This window comes from Solanum stenotomum, chromosome 7, assembly GCF_019186545.1.
Source record: "Solanum stenotomum isolate F172 chromosome 7, ASM1918654v1, whole genome shotgun sequence".
NCBI lineage: Eukaryota > Viridiplantae > Streptophyta > Magnoliopsida > Solanales > Solanaceae > Solanum > Solanum stenotomum.
In genome coordinates, this window is record NC_064288.1 from 40,459,506 (window position 1) to 40,482,005 (window position 22,500).

A 22,500-nucleotide genomic window follows, 5' to 3' on the forward strand; every position below is an offset into this window, starting at 1 on the left:
AACATTATTTTTTCATTGTTTCAAGTTCTGATTCGCGTAGTGATTCAGTTCTGATTCGTGTAGTCATTCAGTTCTGATACATAATCAATCCTATTAGTTTTGTTCATTACTAAAATGAATCGAATCATATCAAATATTTCTATTTCTCCTTTGAATTACTCATATATATCCTATGAATTTCATTTCGCACCGGAAACTATTCTAGGAGAAGTTCGAATCCGTTCCGTTCGGATATTGATTGGTCTTGGTTTGACATGGTTTACGCGTTACTGGTTCCTGGAAGAGTTAATATCTCCATTAGCTAAACCCTTTCTTACCCTGCCTTTGGATTCGTATTTTGTTCGTACACAATCAACGGAGGCCTTCCCGACATATGTTGCAACGTCTCCAATAGCATGCTCTTACTTCGTCTTTCCCTTAATAAGTCATCAAATTTGGTGCTTTTTGATCCCCAGTTGCTATGGGGAACAAAGGACGAAATATAATCGATTCCTCCATTTAAGTGGTTCTCGCTTCTCCTTGTTCCTGTTCCTAACTCCTCCCCGGGTAGTTCCCAATGTTTGGCACTTTCCATACTTCATGGGTGCAACATCAACAAATTCACTCATGATCAAGCTACAACCTAAGATCTATGACCATATTATGTTAACTGTTCGTATTTCGTTCATTCCATCGGTATGCTCCCAGGTAGCTGTAATTGTGATCCATTTGCTAGAACCAAGGGGTCTTTCTGTAGAAACCTCCACGAACTATCGTCGTTTTTTGATGGTTTTTCCACTTCTCACAGCTGCTCTTTCCACACCTCCGGATATCTGGTGCCAAATTGTCGCCCTTCCTTATTTCTTTGATAATAGAGTTGGCTATCTTTGTGGCATCGATTGTACAAGATCGTGAAGAGAGCTGGACAAGTGGAATGAGGGAAAGCGGCTCGATTAACAAAAAAGAAGAGTAGCCTCCCTAGAACCTGGCAAAGTCATTATCAATGAATTCCAGAGCAATTCTCAACCAACATATGCGATTCATTCCCGTAAAGATTATAACACACAAGAAGACCCCTTACCGCTCAGTGGGGAGCGGAATGAGTGATACATCTGGCGAGCGCTGGTAAAGAACGCAAGCAAGGCTGGAGCTCGGGTATTGATATATTCCATCAAGAGAAAGGAGGCAGACTGGTAAGAAGGCCAACCACATAGGGGGGCGAATCGAAAAACTCAGCTTTTCGGAGTGGACCAATCTTCCGTGCCGTCCCCCCTTATTCTCTCTCTATAAAAAAGCCTGCGGGAAGCGCGAAGAGCTAAGCCACTAATGTCGTGGTGAAGGTTAGACCTCAGAAAGTCAGTGAAGCTAAGGTTTCGTATGTGTTATATCCTTTCGATCGAGCGAGAACATATAAGGAAGGCCTTCATTGCCCTTTGAAAAAAGTAAAAAAAAAAAAGCGCTAGGGAAGAGAGAAAGTTGCAGAAGTGCTTCTAGATCTCATGGAATAAGGCAGAATTTCTAACAAAACTTTCCACCTCTTGCTTTCATAGAAAAAAGAATTTAGGAGATGAAATCCCGATTACATTACTGTAGGCCAAAATTGGATTTGAAAGAGCAAGCCAGAGAAAAGAGGCGTTGAGATAATACCTTTAATCCTAATCTCATCTACTGAAAAAGGGAGCCCCCTTGATCACCTGAAGAGATTTTTTGGGCAGAATTGGCATAATTATTACCGTGAGGATTGAGCTGCCAAAAGAGATTATCCTCCTTTAGGCTGGAAGATAAGATTTATGCAGTCCATAGAAAAAGAAAAAGAAGAAAGTATTCTGAAGCCAAATGCTCTTGGATGGGTAGTTGAATAGGGGGATAAATCCTTTTTTCTCCTTTATATTGAATGTAGTCAATCATTTTGAGGTCATGAGAACAAAGAGTCATAGAGATGTGAGAAGTTTTGCTTTCGCTATCGACTGACCGTCCCGTTAGCAGTGCTATACTAGATTGGCACCCTAACTGGTACCTATACAGCTACTCCTTGTTAGTTGCTATATTTTTTCACCTTTGAGGCTGAGAGGTTAACTCCTTCCACTCTCAACCGCCTTTTCTTATCTTACTAGTAGCTCTATCTATTGGTACCAGCCAGGGAACTCCCTCTTTGCGAGCTACTTACTTTATCTGAACCCTCTACCGACAAATGCGCGAATTGCACTGGTCATTGTGCGGAATGCCCTCTAAGCCAGTCAGTCAATTGAGGGACCGGGGCACTAGGTATTTTCTTTCTTCTGGCCGTAGGTGTGATCAATGTCATTGAGCTTCGGTACTCTAAAATAGTAGTCGGAATTCACTTCTGAGTGAGCTTCCTTCCTTATGCTCTGGCCTGACCTTCATGAACAGCTTTCTTTCAGCTACCAACTTCAAAGCTTGATCTCATCTCTCTTCTTTTGAAAGTTCAGTACTATTATTATTGGCATGGAAGGAGTTCATCTTGAATTGCCAGTACAGTGATTGGAGGCCTTCCTCACCTGTTCTAGTGACATAGGCCCATCCGCTCGAGAGAAGAGACTTAAGATTAGCCACTAGGTGAAGTACCAAGGAGAGGATCGGCTTCAGCCATAACCAATACGGAGGGATTGACATAGTAAAAGAGGCCAAACAAAGCTATCAAAGGGATGTGCCCAGGCTCGGAATATCCTTCTTTCGTACCCAAGAGTAGCCCTATTTCTAATAGGAGCAATTCAAGCATTAATTAGTACTACCTCAGATCTACAAGGAAAGTAAGGAGAATGCCAAGTAGCTGATTGCACATTACTAAGGCAAGGAATAAGACGTCTGAGAAGGGATGCCGAAAAAAGGCTTCAATTTAATCTGGTGGAAATTTAGTAGTACTAGGGCCTTCGAGTAGGAATTTCCAACTATAAACAAGTGTAGCGAAGTCACCTCCATTCTCGATTTCTATTGCGACAGAGGGAGGTATCATAATAGAGTAAAAATCACGATTAGAGTCAGTCCGGATAAAAGGAAGAATCCAATCCCCTTCTTCCTGATCTTATTGGCCTTACAGTGGGCCTAAGAGCAAGGAAGTCTCAACTTCCCAATCCCCCAGGGTGAGGGGTGAACCTTCTGTCTGATTCAATCTCATCTATTGCTGCTTTCGAATCGGCTGAAAGAGTATTTTGATGTCACTTAGGAGAAGTATAGGGAAGTGTGCATGAGTCTTCTATAATAAGTAGTTGTGACTCAGTCTAGCTAGGACAGAGCCATCCTAGAGAGACTTTCTTCTATTCTAGGTTTCCACAAAGCGGTATCAGGGTATGAGAACGCCTTTCTCCTATATATAATCAAGTCTTTGGTTTAGATCAATCAATCCTCAATCCGGGCTCAATGACCGGAATGAATGGCTTTCTCCTGTCTCCTCATGGATCCAACTATTAGGTTCGTGGGTTTGTGGTCCATGCCTAAAGCAACTTTTTTCCATTCGCGAACGTTTAAGAAGTCATCTCCTGATTCGTTGATCTATTGAGCTAAGGCAGCTCTGCATATAGTGTTTTAGACTCATACTTCATCGCCGCCCGGTCCTTTCGAACCTTAATCTTAAGAAATTCCTGAACGAGAAAGCGGTATGTATGGTTGGCGTATGCCTGGAAACTAGTCCAGAATGATATCATCAACTGCACGATAGACCATGAGTAAGCACTTTTGACAGCAAGAGAAGAGTCCTCCTCCTCACAAGGACCGACTACTTTATGTTCGAGGTGTAATCAACCACGAAAAGTCAGTAATAAAGAATCCGCTCTCCGGTAAGCAAAGGAAAGCAGGTCAAAGCCTGCCAAGGGGTCAAGGCAGTTCGACAAAGGCAGAAAGAGTCTCCGTCCTGAACACAGAAGGAAGGCGAGTTTGTCAATGCTTGAACTGATTGATCTAAGTGAGCTACGAGGTTAGTCTTCTAGGATCAACTTGCTTCAAAGTGCCCATTAATTATTTTGTTAATTTCAAGAATGATCCTATCAGTGATTATGTACTAGGCTTATCTAATGAATTAAGTCTTCCAAGAAAGGTTTCTAATGAATCTGCTAATTGAGGTTCTAGATTCGTTCAAAAGGCAGAAAGGAATAGGCTAAGGGCCGTACCTTAATGATCCCTAACCATATTGATGTTCCTGAGTTCTAGTCTTTCTGGTAGCCAATGATCTAAGGGAGCAAGCAGTGCAAAGATACTCAAAAGTTTTACGCGCACATAAAAAAGCGGTTGGACGGTGTCTTTCTCTGTTTTGTTCCTTCCTCGGCAAGCTTGGGAGTTTCCTGATGTAAGCTCCCTGGGTACGATTTCGGAGTTTATGTAAATGCCCTATCTTCAAAGGGAGCTGCTGACTTAAGGTATCCCCTGATCCGAGGGTGAGCTAGAATTGCGTATGGTGAAGAGGAAAGGAAGAAGTCATTGTAAAGGAAGACGACATTTACCATTTCCGCTGTCTGCCTAAAGGCTTATTGGTAGCTCTTAGGTTCTCTGTCAGTAGAGTGATTGCCAAAATCTAGGTATGTTTACGGAGAATAATAAGAAGAGACGGTTGTAGCTTTTAGAGACTATCCTCTGCAGCTGTAGCTACGTGGAAGCCAGCTGCTTAAAGACAAGCCCCCTAACCATTCCGCTATTCCTGCCCTAAAGCAAGGGAATCCGCTCTGACCCACCACCCTGGTAGGAATTGCCAGATTTACAGTTAATGAATCCTTGTAATACAAGTTCTTTCCTCTAATGATGGCTACGAACTACGAGAACTGAACTGTCAAGGCTTTCAAACCAAGACTGAGAAAGCTCAATCAATAAAGAGTATTTTAGTGGAATGGCTTAACTTACTCCCCATACGATACTGGAAAGGAAGCTAGCGAACCTAAGGTCAACACCAAGGTAGGGGCAAAAGGGAAAAGAACGATGTTTGATGTGAACGGAAAAACGCATTTCGCTAAGAATGCAAAACAGGAAGCGGCGATAGCAAACATTACCCTCACTCAGAACAATATGCTCTTGGGAGACATGAAGCACAATCAACCTCTCTACCTTAAGACTTCTAACATGGTCGATTCTAGATAGAGCACGGTAACCCACAACCCCCTACTCTACAAAACAAAGAGTGGAAAATCTCTTCATAGGGTACTCTAGCTGTACAGCCATAGTACCATAGGGATGGTGAGAGTTCATAAGAGCCCAAATTTAGATAGGTGAAAGATCCATACTCAAATTACGAACCCTGAACCTCTTTGGGATTTCACAGCTGAACCTTGATGGGAAATCATAGATTTCTGATAGGAAAGAAAAAGCCCAATTACAAAAAAAAAATTCATATACACGAGCGTCCTCCTACATTGTCCCCTAGTACAACATACTTAAGAAAGCGGTTTCCAGGGTCAACCTATTTAACTGCATGCCAGACCACTAAGTGATGAGACCGTGCAAACAAAGGCAACGAGGAGCGCAAGCCGGAACTAGACAATGGGTGGGTGTCCAACAAGCATTCCTTAGCTAAGAAGGATTCATTCACCACAGCTTCTCTTACTAGCAAATGAAACTAGCAGTATCACATCATATAGAATACCGATTGACAGGTATTCAAGTCTATCTTATAGTTTCTGTTGATGATCTCATTGTTTTCGCGACCGCATTCTTCATTTCCAAGCTTTATTTCTATCGTAATTTTTCCATCTGGGCGCCTATTCATTCTTTTTTAGGGTTTATAAAACCACGGAGTGATTCAGGCATCTAACTTATTGTATTGACGCAATTGGAAGATCAGGATTTCTCTCAGCCGCTCAAGCGGGATTAGATCGGGCTTTAGCGAGAACAACTGTAATTGAATCGGGAACGGAAAGACTTCACTTCAACTCAATAAATGACGTCTACTTTGTAAGTGCTAAGGCAAAATATATCACCGAAAGGAAAGGTGATAGGGGAGCCTAGCCATTTCACTCTACCTGAGTAATAAAGTGGAAACCCCCCTCACGATCGATTAAAAGGAAAGTCGCCCAGAGATATTTGTTCAAATCCAATTCGTGAAGACAGAGTAAATTCAACAAATCTAAGGAAGCAAGTCCTAGGCCTCACTATCTATCAATCAAGAAGGTAAAGGAGAGAAGGTTTGATTGAAAGTAGTACGTCTGCAGGGATCTGTCGTTAACGATTTGACCGGGACACATCCAATTGAAAGTCTAATCCCAACCACTTTGGAAGGAGCTCCAAAAAAGACTTGACTTCAGAGCGGGGAATCTTCCTACAAGTGAGCACCAAGTCAAATGTATTCAAAAAGGGCTATACCTCTGCCTAGACAAAGAGAACTTTAAGGCAGCCTCGTAGGAGACATTGGATGTAACCAGCCTTCAAAGGCGGAGGAGTCAAAAGCAACTTTCCATTCAAATTAGAGAAATGCTGAGCTTTATCCGCTTCAATTCATTAAGGTATTATTATATATAGTCTTCTAAATAGTTAGAGTGGGAACTCAAAAGCAAGAACTCATAACCGTCATTCCTTAACTCTAAAGGGCGTGAATGTGTAGATCAAGGAAGAAGGGTGGGATAGTGCCCGATTGATTGAGTGTCTTACAGCCCGTCATGCAAGCTAGCAAAGCCAGCGCAGAAGCAGCCCCCGGATCCACACAGGGTACTTCAAAGGAGGTTATCTTTAACCTACTGCTCAACAATTCCAAATTGAAATTGCAAATCTTTATTGGACCGTGATGGCCAGCTAGAACTTAACGGGGTTGAAGCATCTTCTTGGAATTACTAAGGAAGTAGGAAAGGATCCAGGGTTGCTTGAGGCCCTGAGAGCCAGGATGCTTGCTCTTGAAGATGAAGTAAACATGGTCATGGGCCAATATCTCGGAGCTATTGAAGGTATTAATGAACACTTTACCCTAATTGGTTTGGGGTGGGCGGGAGCTTAGTAGTTGCTTAGTCGTTCAAAAGTCAGACTGTCGTAAGCCTGACACTATTCTATTTACTCTCTCAAATGAGGGGCTGGTTTATTTTGCTATTGGGGCCATCTCTTGTCATCCCTTACCTATGGTTCAGGAAAGGGATTGACCGGAATGATTGCAACGAGACACACCAACACCACTACTTAGAGGTGGAAAGGGGGGCGGTCGAAGGATGACAGAGCACTCACGCCTTGCTCCCTCCTGACATCTATTGGGAGGTAACCTCCTTTAAGAGTGTGATTCGTCGTTTCCAATGCGGTTAATTGCTATTAGGCTTTTTAGGAAAGTTCCCCTCTGCCTATGCAGTTAGCTCGACTCCAGGTATAGCTCTTAATGGGCATGTAGTCGTAGGAGGGAACTCTTCTTTTTATCTTATTCTTTGGTCAGGCTGGTAATCCCAACCAAATAAGCAATCACAATCGCTACAAGCAACCTATTTCATACCCTTTTCGTCGTACTTCCTCTTCTCCTTCTCTTCTTTCTCTCCCTGTCGAGCTTGTTGGAGTGCCATTGCCAAGATCTAGAGTAATTCCCTTTCCCCGGGAGCCAGTCCCACTAGTACTAGTATCAATAGGAAGATCTCACTTCTGTTTACTCAGACGCCTCTTTCTTATCAAAGACTCTGGCAGCTGGAACTCATCGGCAGCGACTCTTACCACTCCAACCTAGGCACTCGGGCCTTGGAGCTGATCTGTTAGTCCACTGTTACCACAAACCTCTACTTTGAAGTGAAGCGACTTCGTTCATTCCCGAGTCGATAATTGCCAGAGGATGGAACCCAGTAATGGCACATCAGCTTACCAATTCCTTAATAAGCATTCATTCCTGGACTTTACAAGTAACAAGTTATCCCCATATGGAGTCCGCCCAAGGGAGAAATCCAATCCAATGGGTCACTGGGACTGGGCTTGACATCAAAGACAGAGAAAAGTGTATAAGCGCAAAAAAGGAAAATTGCCTGGGAAAACAATCCCAAGGGAAGCTTCTCGCTAGTGCTTTGCCCCACCACTGAACATTGCGTTGCTATGGTCAATAAACAACCTTAAAGTGGTTCTGAATGACCTTGAGGAGGCCCCGACGCAACACCTGTCTCGCTCAAAGGATCTACGAAAAGAACGTCCCACTACGAATTCCTATCCCATTAATAAAGTACAGATAAATAATATATTCCAAGTCTGACTTTTAAAGCATACGCATTGAAAAAAACCTTTGGCTTTGGACTTTCTGCTTTGATAGATCTTTCCTCTCAAAATAGGTTTACCTAACCCACTATGTCCTTTGTTTAATACCCATTTTAAGGAGCGGGAATCTTGAATTGAAAACCCTTTCTTCTGCCCTCGCCACTTCTTTCGCTGACCCTATCCACCTCCTTTGCGGAATACCAGAAAAAAAGATGAATTAGCGGATCATAGGGCTAAGTCGAAGCATGTCTGAACCTTCTTCGTCGGAGACCCTATCCACCTCCTTTGCGGAATACCAGAAAAAAAAATGAATTAGCGGATCATAGGGCTAAGTCGAAGCATGTCTGAACCTTCTTCGTCGGAGACTGAGTTAATATACTATCCCACTTTCGAGACTTCCCTTCGGGATAGGTAGGATATGGTGCCACAAATTTTAGTCTACTCGGCATGCGTCGACTCTTTGCTGGAGAAGCCTAGATCACTAGTTTTGGACTATCGAGAAACCCCCCTCTGCTCGCATCCCTGGAACTTGCTTTGCTTTTTTGCTTTAAAGACCCTGCCTGCTTCAAACCTTCTATGATAAGGGAAATACTTCCGCACGAGTACTAATTTGATTAGCATAAATGAGCCTCTTCTGAGCCCTTGAGATTTTACATATCAGCTTCAGAAGATTCAATTGGATCATTCTTGGCACAGAAGAATGAAGAAGCAAAGGTAGAGTGTGCTCTGGAACTCCAACACTTGGGTTGAACAAAAAGGGCTCAATCTTTCACTATTCAGGAGTAAGGGAAAGCAAATGTGATCTAAGCAAGACGCCCTGGAATTCCATTATGTAGGGAAGGAGGACCTATTGAATAAGTCTCCAATCAATAGTAGGCGGGTGAGAAAATGGATTTGCCTCTTTCATTTAGTGTTCATTGTCGAATCGGACGCTTAACCCCCGACCCCAACAACGGGGGAAGTCACACTTTAACTTCCTGCCTTGACCTACGCCTCACATCGATCGTTCTGTCCACTGAACTCATCAATCAACCTTGACCTTGACTCTCACTACGTACTCCAACTCTATCTATTAATGAAGACGCTTTATCTAATGAAGCAGGAAGAAGACTAGGAAAGCAATCGAACAGACAAGGCTCTGTAAGAGAAGTGCTAACTGGAGTACGCCTAGAACGACGAACGAGGAGTATGAGAAGAGAGTTTTGAAGGTCAGATCGGGTTGGCTGGTAAAGCTTGTGTTCCAGGTCAATAAAGACTACAAACTAGTACTGCTAACAAGAAGCTAACAAAGCGAGGCTGCTAAAGAAGAGCTTGTTCCGGTTCCGAATACGAGAATAAGAAGAACGGAAGTACAAGAGGACAAGAAGGAGAAGAGGTGAGTACAGTTTCACTTCAGTTTCACTTGCTTAGTAACATCTTTCCCGGTCAGAGATAGGAAAGAATCCAAAGCTTGCAAGGATGTTAGGCTTTGAATGCTGTTAGGACAGAGAAATTGGAAAGCTAGGACGAAATAGCCTACCTTGAATACAGAATCAATTACCAGACAGACTGGTTGGCCCACTTGTACGTAATAGAATCGAAATCAAGGCAAATTCCCCTGATGGGAATGAACATATGGATTCCCCAACGAACGAATGCAATACATGGAAGGCTTACGGATGTAGTACTGGACGGCTTTACCTACGACATTTCCTACTCCTATTTTCATACAAAGAGAATGGGCAGCCTGGAAAACTTGGAATGATTATAGAATGCTTACGGCCTTCGATTCGGTCTATTCTAAGTGGTCCATTGGGTAAGCAGCGGAGGGAAGAGGTCTATACCCATTGCCGTAGCTAAAAGGGTTCCCTTTCTTACTTGATTGAGACTGAGAGTCAGGGCATCAGAGGTCTTAGGAATCCCATCCCTAACGAGCTAGAAATGGAACAACCGCTCTTAGCCTTTTCCTTGAGAGTAGGACTTGTCTTGTCTTTGACTTCAACCCGCTGCTTGACTGCTCGACTTGGCTATTGAAGAAGATCTTTGCCTTTAGGCACCAAGAGTATGCAAAAAAAGACGGGCTTTCCTCCGACTGGCACGATTGAAATAGACGGCTAGGAGGTACGAAGTGACTCGACTCTAAAGGAGAGGAAGGAGGCCATTGGATGTGGTTACTTCGTTCCTCAACTTTTTGAATTTCATTCTCCCGGGAATTTGGGTTGTAACCAAAAATGAAACTTGGTAGCACTCTAATCAGCTGTGATTCCTCTTGTTGAAAAGAAAGATGCATCTCTTTTTTCTTCAAAAGCTGCCGTGCATTTCTTTTTTATAGGTATACTTGGGCCTTCACTGACCATGTGAGGACTTTTTAGGAAAAAGATGTCCGGCCTACAAAAAGAACTAAAGACTATCTGATGAAAAGCTTTCTCATAGTCAAAATAGCTGATGAAAGAAAGAGAGCAGAAGTATGACCTTTTCAGGAAGAATATAAATAAAGCAAGATTTCGACCAGGCACATATCGAAGGAGCAAAGGAGGAGGTAGCAATAGCATTAGCAGGAGCAGCATGAAGCGAACGAAAGTGAGCTTGTTCTCGAATCAGCGCACTAGGAATCGAAGATTGAAGATGATTTCCGACAAGCGCACATTCATAGGCTGTTAGCAGGATAAGGCGAGAAAGATATTGAATGAGTTTAAAGAGCTTTTATCTAAGCTAAGCCCAGTTAATCCTACTATCTTTAGGAGCTAAGCCTGGCCTCTTACAAGTCTCAATTGAGGCAGAAAAAAGACGGATTCTTACTACATAGTTTCATATCTAATCAGCTGATATACTGATGCAGGAAAATTCTTCTAAAGAAGACGTGTTGAGCTTTCTTTCCTTCGCTAACCCCCATAGTTGAATAAGAAAGTTTTGTCTCCAGTTCAGGGGAAGGACAAAGGAAAGATTCAGCAAAGGATAAGGTGGAATGAGATCCTCTGGTTTAGTTCCTTTAGTTAAGGCGCCCAACAATTGAGTTTCGTAGCTTAGGTAAGCATCTGTGAGAGGTCTTCCATCTAGAACAGCCCTCAAAACGATCCAAAACAAGAATGATTATGTTCAAGCAGAGATCTCACCAGCGGAAGAGGCAGGGAAGACCTATACTATTGATTTCCCGATACCGAGACTCTACTCTAGATAGCCATAGACTCTAGATAGCCCTAGCCAAGGTTCCAATTCTGATAGAGTAGCCTTGCCTTCCCCACAGAGGAGATAGACTGGTCTATAAAAGGTACTTTCTGGAACTAGAAGAAGGAATGTAGGAGCTAGTCTTCAAAGCTATCCGGCATATGGGAAGTCGTGCTCATTGGCCTGTGGCAGGGGTAATAATTATTCTATATTGCTGGGGTAAATAGCCCATTTCCCAACCCAAACTTGGTTTATCTGATGCTTGGCCGAAGCTTACTTGCAAGCACAGCATCTGTCTCTTAGTCCTCTTTGGACAACCTTTAATCAGAGAAACAAAACGTATATTCTATCAATCTTAGATAGAATCTCTATTCTACACGGAAAAAGCGTATTCAACACAGACAGGCTCAGGGAAAACATCCTATACTTGGATAAGTGAGCACAAGAGTTTGTAATGAATGCTTTTATTAGTACTTGAAATAAGCTTTATTCCTCCTGGCCAATTCACCACTTCTCACTTACTTACTACTTACTCATTAAATACCGGCTTGAACAAGGAAAGCGGTCCCTTACCTTCTCTATTTCCTTCCCTGTGATTGACTGCTTTTTCTTCCTTTTTCCATACTTCAGGAGGAAGAGATCGCCGGGTTCAACTTCCACTGGTGATGGCGATTCCTTCTTGAAAACAGTATATTCAGTTGAATCTGAATATTATAATAATAAGATCGAATCAATTCCTATTCGAAAAGAGGATTTCATCATACCTGGCTTTCCTAACCTTACAACTGGCACTGAGACTTTACTTTTTCAAGCTGGAAATAGGGAACTCCATTTTGGAACTACCTTTGATCTTAGGCTCGCAGCTACTATAAAAGTAATTGTCGGGGTTTTCTCAATCGGAGAAGCCTAAATCTGTGTCAGAGATTTCCTTTGTCCGGAATGAGCTTCTACATAGGTCCTTCCATAAAGGGGCTTTTCCAATCTGTCTAGCTTCGGTGTGTTCTTTGCTTAATTAAAGGGCATCCCCCTTCTACTCCGGTCGTCCGGGTGGTCAGGGGAACTATCAAGTGTAAAGGTTTAAGAGATAGGAGGGAAGTGAAAGATTAGTTCATGCTCAAATACAGGCGGAGTTAGCAAAGGAAGAGGTACAACATAAGCAAGTAAGCGGGTCACAAGGAAGTCGGATTCCAATCACAGTGAGTCACGCCGCTTTCAAGCCAGTAGTAATCCTGTCCCAGTTTATGTCTCTGCTTTCGAAACTGTCTTTCCTGTCTTTGAACGAATCAGCTCTTAGGACAAAGTTCGGAATCGTAGAAGGAAGACAAGACTCTATCCCTTGCCTGGCCAGTGAAGAAGGCATCTCGGAAGAGGAAAGTAGATTGGGGCTGGACCGAATAGTTCATTGCAATTCCCATTTAATTGCCTCTATCTCATAGTACGGAGTAGAAGATAGGGTGTTAGTTGTTTCATGGTTGCCAACAGGACGTAGCTAACCCTTCTAAGATAACCAAGCGAAAAAAAGCGTATTCTAACTATGGGACAGTCAATAATAAAACAGTGAGAGCCAACCTGGAACAAGAACCAAACCTGACAGCGAGAGGAGAGGAGAGACCATTTTCATGAGAGAGGGACGAGCAAGTGACAGATTGGGAAAAAAAACAGGTAGGCCTTCTGAGCAATCATTTAGGGGCCTTGTTAGCGACCCATCATTCTTCCCTAAGCTGTCAGAGTCCGATCGAAGCGAGCAAGAGATAGAGGAATCCTCGCTCATAGATGTTAATTGAAAAAGCAAGCCCGAATTCTTTTTAATTAGGCTCTATAGTCTGGTCCCTATCCCTGGTAAGGTCTGATTGCTATCCGTAAGTCTTGTTTTGACTGCGGGAAGGTGAACTTTGCAAAAGTGCTTATTTGGTTGGGAAGAATAGGACTTCTGACTCCAAGCCTACCCTACCCAAAATTTTCAGCTATTGATGTAGCCTCTTGTCCATACTACTAGTCTTCTCGCTACCTTCTAGAAAAATCCCATCAAGATAGATTGAATCGACGACCTATACTTCAACTAAAGGCACAAGGGAGTAGCGAGCACAGAATAGAGGAAATGCACATGGGTCTCCTTGAAGAACAGAGTCTAGGGTAAAGAAAGAAAGGTACAGTGGGCACACTTTTACTGTGCTTGGATTGGCATGGCTGTCCCCCTTTGCTGGTTGAGGCTCGGCCTTTGACTCCGCTTGCCTCTACTTTTCATGTCAAGCGTACAAGTCTAGTTTAGTGGGATTTACTTCTAAAGATAGGAATTCTTTTTCATCTCCCCTGTCAAAGTCGACGTCTTAACTTGACTTCCTGAGCTCAGTTGATTCTTGAAGCAGTAGCTCTGGATCGAGAGCTGGATGCTTACCTTATTATTATGAAATGAAAAGGAGAAAGAAATTTTTTTATAGATGTTGAGGTGAGTAAGGGAGGCCTTGCTGGCTAGCTCGTGCAATCAAGGAAAAATCCTTTCGCCTTCTTTTTTCAAAATGAAAAAGTAAACTACCTTAGTAAGCTAGCTTTGGTTGCTAAGCAAGCCGGGCACTACGCTAGGACGTGGATCGATCATGACGAGAATGGACTTCTCCGTAATGTAATGTAAATGTAATAGAAGAGGCAGAGTCCAGTTCCCCTCCCTTCTCGACCAGACGAAGGAGATATGAATTCCATTTAGGCGGGTCAGGTCTTGGCTTGACCCTGTGTTCTCCCGGGTCAGAGGCGAGAACTTGAAAGTGAATCATTCAGTGGTGGGGTGTTCATAGAACAGAAGGCCTCGCCCAAGGAGTGGCAGATTTGGATGGAGTCTCGCTCATAAAGGAAGAGTACGTGCGCTAGCGCGCTACAGCTTACGTAGTTGATCGGATCAGATAGCCCTTCCTTCGGGCAAGCAACAAAACCCGGCACATCCAATTTCATTCTGATCAACAACTTGGAGGTATGGCTAAGTGGCTTAAGGCATTGGTTTGCTAAATCGACATACAAGAAGATTGTATCATGGGTTCGAATCCCATTTCCTCCGGTACGAAAATGAAACGGGCGGGCGAAATTACGTGAGAGAAAGAACCTCTTGGTGGAGTCCAGTCCACCGAAGGACAGAATAGCACTTCTTAGTGACTAGGAGCGGAGAGCCCATTGCACCTTGTTTTTCTGGCCTATCTTCTTTCTATAAGCAAGCTCCCTCCGGCAGTCCCTGGACGGCTCTCGGTTCTTGAGCATGTTGGGGGATTAGGTGGCAGTTGAAAGAGCTGCTCGAAAGCTTGACGAAGAAGCGAAAAAAGCCTATCTATTCTATTTTATTAGTTTAGTAAAGGGCTTTTCCCTTACTAGTCAAGTGGTAAGGTAGGGCACTCTTCGATGAAGAAAATAGACTTTAGGAAAGTGGTTCAAGTAGCTCAGCTGGTTAGAGCAAAGGACTGAAAATCCTTGTGTCAATGGTTCGAATCCACTTCTAAGAAGGCGAAAGGTCCAAACCATAGCCGGGAGTGAGCCGGATTGAGAAATGAAAGTGAAAGAGTAAGCAAAAAAATGTGAGCGCTCCTGCACTATATGGACGACTTTTTGGCGGTAGGGTTGGTGTGCTTGAGGCAGATTAAAAAAAAAGCGGTTGATTACTCGGATTGGTTCTCACATGCCTCCAAAAGGATGGGCGAGTTCGGTTTGAGTGTTCATCGATCGGGTGGATCTATATGCTTCGGGGTGGTGAGACGAGGTGTAGCGCAGTCTGGTCAGCGCATCTGTTTTGGGTACAGAGGGCCATAGGTTCGAATCATGTCACCTTGATGCGATGTGGCGAAAAAGTAGATACTCTTTCAATGATTATGCTGGCGTTAAGATTTCAAACTTGTCGTCTACTTTCAGGAAAGGTTATGATGAGCGTGATCACAAAAAATGTTATGATGAGCTTGAGTCGAGTCACAAAAAGGGCTATGATGAGCCCTTGAAGCTGTATAATTTCATGTGTGAAGCATAGTGAGAGTGACACAGATCTCCTTTTTTCAAATAGGGAAAGCAAATCCTAATCATCAGGTAAGACGGGATCATTAGAATACGAAACTGCCCAAAAAAATGAAACTGTATCAACAAGAGAAATCGCAGCTTATTCATCGAGAAGCCACTTGCGGCACACTGACTAGAAATCATATGCGAGAAGGTCTTCTGGCACAGGCATACTACTAATCGATTCTTTAGTGATTCGTGATTGAATACAACCTAGGAAGAGTTGTACGCCTACATAACAACCCTCCCAGCCCAAAGGAAAATGCCCAGATCATTTGAAAAAAAAAAGATGTGTTAGTCACGCATCCTAATTGGTGAGCTTATGCCGGCCATAGTCCCTTCCCTGCTCTTAGTTTGCTTTAAAGGCACCATTTTCGCGAGTAAAAAGAACATGTGGTTAACCGAATGGATCACAGGTTGCTGCTCCACAGTCTGAGTTCCTTTGTTCGCCCTTCCAGGCTTGGCTCCAGTCTCTACGGGCTCAGCAGCAGCTTCTTGGGCTGGGCCACCAGCTTGAGGTTGTTCCTGATGCTGGACTTCAGCAATGGTAGCCACTGCTTCTTCAGTCTGAGAATCTGCCTCTTTGTAGCTTGCGGCCTGGGCGGCTCGGTTCGGCCGAGCCCGTGGGCGTGGTATTTTGTCCGTAGTTGGATTGGCAAATCGATTGGCGATTTGCCTTGCTTGGCTTACTTGCTTGATTGAAAGAGTTTTCCCGTTGGACAGCTACTATGAATAAATGGATTGCCTCTATTGAACCTAGCCTTACTAAATATCCTAAGAAAAAAAGCCAGCCGCTGCAAGTGCTTGAGAATGAGTTCACGCTCTTCTTGTTACAGTAAGTGCTGCAATTGAATCAGCTCTTGATGCAATAGAATAGGAGTTCTTGGTCTAAGCGTAACCGCAGTTGACTAAATATCCGCCGTGGTTGAATCACAAGGAAGAAAGATGGTAGCGTAGGGTAAAGTAGATTCGACGGTATGCCACAAGGTTATCCGAGTTCACAGGTGTCCTTGTTTTCCCTTAATAGTCTGAGGGGAACAGAATGGGAGAAGCGAAGTGAAACTATGAACAGACAACTCGATCCTTGACCTCTTATTATAGGCAATAGAGAAGGCTCAACTTATCAATATCATAAATATCATAAGAGAAAAAAAGCAAGTCAAGCAGTATGCCTGGTTCACCAGGTTCTACCACTGCAGGGCCCAATAATAGTCAAAAGCAGAAAAGAGAGGATTTGCAAGAAAAAGTCGAATAGACTGACCTACGAGCATAAGAAAGAAGAGGAAATCGAATTATGTATGATTATCCTTTGTAGAGTGACTTTCACGGTTATGATGAGCTTTTTTCTCCTATTTCCAAGATCGAATTCCAGTTTTTTCTTATCGAGTGTCTTATTATTTTTCCTTTTTTCTAGCTTCTTGCTTGCTACCTTCTACTCTCTCTGTTTTCTACTGGGCTCTCTTGAGTTCTGTTGGGGCTTTCTCGAAAGGCTAGCTTTATCTCTGGGTGGTAAGGCTCTTTCCTTTTTTCTCAGAGGATTGGGCTGCTCCGGAGCGCTGGCCCTGGCGATTGCATGGTTTCTTCAATTCTGCATTTCTGAATCGTCAAACATGATGGCTCCTTCGGGGGCCTCTGGCTCAGGATCAGGTGAGGGCGCTGGAGGAAGTCGCTTTCGCTGGGCTTCGAAATTAGCAGATTTATTTGGAAGTAGTTCCCCTGCTAATTCTGAAGCCGGTCTTAACCAACCGGCCCCGGACTCTCCCAACCCTGGTGAACCCGCAGCCCCTCCTATTGCGGAGCCTTATCATCTGTTACAGGAGGATGGAGAGAGACTAAGGGAGCTCGCGGGGTGCCTTACGATAAATACTATCGAGTGTCCCTTGCCCGAGGCTATTTCCGAGGCGGTTATTAACGCCCAATTCCAAACGGAATTCAAAATCGAGGAAGCCTTTCATTCAGACAGAGTGCAAGACACGTCTCTTTTTGAGAAAAGGCACCTGATTCGGGGGGAAGTCTTCTATCCCTTTGGGAAGCCCTTATCCTTGGAAACCTACTTGGACCACCTATCTCAGATAGAGAACTATGGGACCCATCGCAGCCTGCCTTATAAAAGGGTTTTGCAAGCGATTGCTCGACAGGACTTAGATCTGGTCTTTGAAGGAATGAAAAAAATGAGAGATTGTAGAGCTCCTCTTTGTCAGCGGCATTCTCCCTTCTATCTATCAACCATTTCATTATGGAACTTTCTCCCCGAGCTGCGGAACTAACAAGTCTATTAGAAAGTCGAATTAGACACTTTTACATGAATTTTCAAGTGGATAAAATCGGTCGAGTGGTCTCAGTTGGGGATGGGATTGCACGTGTTTATGGATTGAACGAGATTCGAGCTGGGGAAATGGTTGAATTGGCCAGCGATGTGAAAGGAATAGCCTTGAATCTTGAGAATGAGAATGTAGGGATTGTTGTCTTTGGTAGTGATACTGCTATTAAAGAAGGAGATCTTGTGAAGCGCACTGGATCTATTAAGGATGTTCCTGCGGGAAAGGCTATGCTAGGGCGTGTGGTCGATGGCTTAGGAGTACCTATTGATGGAAGGGGGGCTCTAAGCGATCACGAGCGAAGACGTGTTGAAGTGAAAGCCCCTGGGATTATTGAACGTAAATCAGTGCATGAGCCTATGCAAACAGGTTTAAAAGCGAGATAGCCTGGTTCCTATAGGTCGTGGTCAATGAGAACTTATAATCGGGGACCGACAAACTGGAAAAACTGCTATTGCTATCGATACCATATTAAACCAAAAGCAACTGAACTCAAGGGCCACCTCTGAGAGTGAGACATTGTATTGTGTATATGTAGCAATTGGACAGAAACGCTCAACTGTGGCACAATTAGTTCAAATTCTTTCATAAGCGAATGCTTTGGAATATTCTATTCTTGTAGCAGCCACCGCTTCGGATCCTGCTCCTCTACAATTTTTGGCCCCATATTCTGGGTGTGCCATGGGGGAATATTTTCGTGATAATGGAATGCACGTATTAATAATCTATGATGATCTTAGTAAACAGGCGGTAGCATATCGACAAATGTCATTATTGTTACGCCGACCACCAGGTCGTGAGGCTTTCCCGGGGGATGTTTTCTATTTACATTCCCATCTCTTAGAAAGAGCGGCTAAACGATCGGACCAGACAGGCGCAGGTAGCTTGACCGCCTTACCCGTCATTGAAACACAAGCTGGAGACGTATCGGCCTATATTCCCACCAATGTGATCCCCATTACTGATGGACAAATCTGTTTGGAAACAGAGTTCTTTTATCGCGGAATTAGACCTGCTATTAACGTCGGCTTATCTGTCAGTCGTGTCGGGTCTGCCGCTCAGTTGAAAACTATGAAAAAAATCTACGGTAGTTCAAAACTTGAATTGGCACAATATCGCGAAGTGGCCGCCCTTGCTCAATTTGGCTCAGACCTTGATGTTGCGACTCAGGCATTACTCAATAGAGGTGCAAGGCTGACAGAAAGTACCGAAACAACCACAATATGCACCACTGCCAATTGAAAAACAAATTCTAGTCATTTATGCAGCTATCAATGGATTTTGTGATCTAATGCCACTAGACAGAATTTCTCAATATGAGAGAGCCATTCCAAATAGTGTCAAACCAGAATTACTACAATCCTTTTTAGAAAAAGGTGGCTTAACTAACGAAAGAAAGATGGAACCAGATACATTCTTAAAAGAAAGTGCTTTAGCTTTTATTTCAATTTAATACAATACAAGGAAAGGAAAAAGGTCTCTTATGGGTACCACAAATAAAAGGAAAAAATAGCTAAAAAGAGTCTGCTTCCTTTATGATCTCTTTCTTAGAAAATAAATTGCGTAAATTCTGCCTTTTTTGATCCCATGCTTTCCGTTGGTCAACAACCAACTAAATCTATACTTCTTCACTACTCGTACAGGGAAGGTGGAAGAAATTCAGTCTCTTTTTTTTTGGGGGGGAGCAGAGAAAGAAAAAATAATCTTATTATTTTTGGATATGGAAAACAGTGCATTTCTACTCACCCCGAGCGATCTTCACTTTATGCAAAGTTCCACTTCTTCCTTCGCTTCTTCTACTAGTTCAACTACGTCGGACGCGCAAAGCGCTCCACCGGAGTTAACTCAGTTATTTCGCGACATCTGCAAAAATAGCGCAGAGTTGCTTCGACTCAGCGGTAGGGACGTACCCGAGAGGTGGAACATAGCGGATCTAGTTGAGGATGTTATAGGAGACGACGCTCTTCTAATTCCAGGGCACCTCCAAGATACCTATTACGATGCTCTTTCAAAAGGGTGTTCTAGCTGGCTTTTCAAAGACCTATCTGAATTTATAGAATTAACGCAGAATCTCGTCTAACAACCACCTAACCCAGAGAAGCCTATGTATGAACAAGGATTAATTTGATTTCCCCACCTAGCTACTCTAGGTTGGGGGTCAAAAGTATATATATACTTTGTTTAAATAGGGCCCTAAGTGAATCAGACTAACCACCTGTTCATCTTCTTCTATTTGCAGGTACACACACTTGAGGATCAAGACTAGAATCTCCATGGATGGACTCTGACTCTAAACGAAGGAATCTGAGCTTTATCAACATTGATAAGCTTTCTAGCTTGTGCAGGAAGCTGGTGGAACTCCTCAAAAGTGCCAGAAATCTCCTCATCAATGGCATAATTAGCTAGGCTATCTACCACAGCATTTCCTTCCCTGTACACATGAGAAAATTGCATTTTTTTATCCCTCAACAAAGTAATAATTTTCCTGACTATTGTATCAGCAGCCCAGGGTGCAGAAACCTCTTGTATCATGATCAGTCTAGCAATGGTTGAATCAGTCTCAATCACCACATTTGTGAAGCCTTTATGCAAACAGATTTCAGCAGCTAACCGAATAGCCATTATCTCTGAATACATATTAGTTTGAACGGGTAGCAGCACATATAAAATCACCAGCAGCATCTCTAAACACCACAGCAGCACCACTCTTACCTGGATTACCTCTTGATGCACCATCTGTGTTACATTTAATCCATTGTCCACTAGGGAATTCCCAACATACTCTTCTATAATGTAGCCTGGGGATGTTGCTCTCCAACTCACTAACCAATTTAGGCCAATTAGAAGACAATCTTTTCATCTTAGGAAACCTGTACACCAGTAAATTTTGCAAAGTTGCTGAAACCTGAAAAATTCGCCTGTTCAAGGAGATATTACCACCATACCTTCTTTTCTTTCTCCTCTTCCATAGCTCCCAGACAACTACACAAGGCAATGATTGATATAAGCGCTTCAGATATACATTTGCAGGGTCTTTCCACCACCTTTGAAATACCTGATGTAAGCTAATACCATGTGCAAGACCTGCACCCAAGGAAAAGTACTGACATACCTTATCAGCACATTGACTCTTCAGAAAAAGATACTACATGGTTTCCACTGTTAGTCGATTACAACGCCAAGACCTTGAGGGCATTGTATATCCAAGTCTTGTCAGAATGTCATCCAAAGAAAGGAAGTTAGCAATGCCACACTCTCCATGAGAAGAAAGATATCTTGATTGACAAAGAGAGGGTGCATCGAAGAAGATGACTGGTGATTCTTCACTTCTTTCTTCTCTTCGTTCTCCATATAAGTTCCTTATTGTTTCAACTGCAAACTCCAAAAAATGATCCCTCCTTATACTGCTTGCCGTTCGTTAGCTACTCTAGTTCTCACTCCAAGTATTCCATTCGTTCGGACTCTCTTTTCTGGTTAACTCGGTAGAGTGGCAGGCGAAATACGTCTCTTTTTTTAGATATTGAGATAGATATTGAGTAGGTAGGCAGCTAGTCACTTCTTACTCGTGTAGTGAGAAAAACCTTATTTTATTCTTAGTTCAATCACGAGTTGAAGGTCTGCGATAGATGTTGCCTTTCCTGGATAAACGATCTCAAATCAGCTTTTTTATTGTTGCAGATCTGTGAAAATAATCGGTTCATTTGTCCCTGGTTTCGATTGGAAGTGTCATCTGTAGCATGAATCGATATCTGTATTTGTATTAATATAAGAGATGCTTTTTTCTTTGTCTTTTAAGCCGGATCTAGAATGTATTGGTAAGGATCTCTCCCCTGCCTATTTGTTTGGAGGGTGCTTGTCTCTGCTCTGAGTCCTCTCTCATCCAAGCAGCTGAAGAAAAGCAAGAGTGAAACTACGAGCTAAAAGCAGGCGTGCTCCTATTGAGAATACGAGACCACCTCCCACTTTTTTTTGGCGCATTTGTTTGATGAGCGTTTTTAAGCCTAAGCGCCCCATAAGTCAAAAGCTAGTCAAAGCAAGGTAGAAGTAGAAGTCTCAGTAGTGGTTGCACGTGCAGATGAAGAAGACTTGGATAAAGGCACGTATCAGTAGCAGAATGGAAGATTGGCTTTTTAGATAAGGTTTCGAAAAGAAGTTTTTCCGCTTGTGCGAATCACAGTTCTTCTGCTTGTGTTACCTTTACAGTGGGTGGAGTCCCATCCAAGCATATCCTCAAATCCTATTTTCAGTCTTTTAAAGCTACTTTCGAGCCAGTGTAAGATGCATTGAGTTCCTCGCCACTTCCAGTTACAGTGCCAATTGCTAATCACTCTCCCAAAGGATGTCCTTGGTGTTGTGTTGGCAAGAATCTCTTCGGAAAAAGAGGCGCTTTCTAGATCTAAGCAAATTCTACCCCACTGAGTTCAATTCTAAGCTAAACCCATTCAACTGCAGTCAAAAGGTAAAATCTTCCCCTGCGTTGATAGAAAGATCTTTCTTTTCATCCAACTATTAATATCATAAGAAAGTTGTTAGCTTAGGGCAAAGGTATGCCACAAGCCTACCCGAGTTCCACATCATTGATGTCGTTGTTTATTCGTTTTTCGGGTGACCGTTCTGGAATGAACAGCGACCAATTCCCAATTCAATCGAACAAGAAAATTAGACACCTTACACTCTAAACTCTGACAATTAGAACAACTAAATCAAGCTTCAGAAAAATAAATTATTTTTTTCTTTCTATTCTATCTATATGGTAGATTGGATTGACGGATGGTGTACCTGTCAACAATTCATAAAACATGTTCATTTTCGTCTGCTTCGCTTCCTCAATTGCTCTTATATAGCAAGTTCATTAGGAAAATCCAATTTGAAGCAATAATCATTCATGCATTCTAAG

General features: G+C 43.0%; 1 non-coding gene and 2 pseudogenes across 3 annotated transcripts in view; all 3 read left to right on the top strand.

Annotated features, from left to right (window-relative positions):
* The window catches only part of LOC125870452 (uncharacterized tatC-like protein ymf16), a 6,575-nt pseudogene extending 4,982 nt beyond the window's left edge, over positions 1–1,593 (top strand). Inside the window, exon 1 of the transcript XR_007446895.1 lies at positions 1–1,593. This exon is cut by the window's left edge and continues 4,982 nt beyond it. The product of XR_007446895.1 is annotated as an uncharacterized tatC-like protein ymf16 (transcript).
* A 13,401-nt stretch (positions 1,594–14,994) lies between these two features.
* TRNAP-UGG (transfer RNA proline (anticodon UGG)) lies at positions 14,995–15,069 on the top strand. The gene has a single exon. It is a non-coding gene; the product is annotated as a tRNA-Pro (tRNA).
* A 1,537-nt stretch (positions 15,070–16,606) lies between these two features.
* On the top strand, positions 16,607–19,690 carry LOC125870441 (ATP synthase subunit alpha, mitochondrial-like; annotated as a pseudogene). Its single transcript, XR_007446893.1, has one exon. The product of XR_007446893.1 is annotated as an ATP synthase subunit alpha, mitochondrial-like (transcript).
* Positions 19,691–22,500: the final 2,810 nt, after the last annotated feature.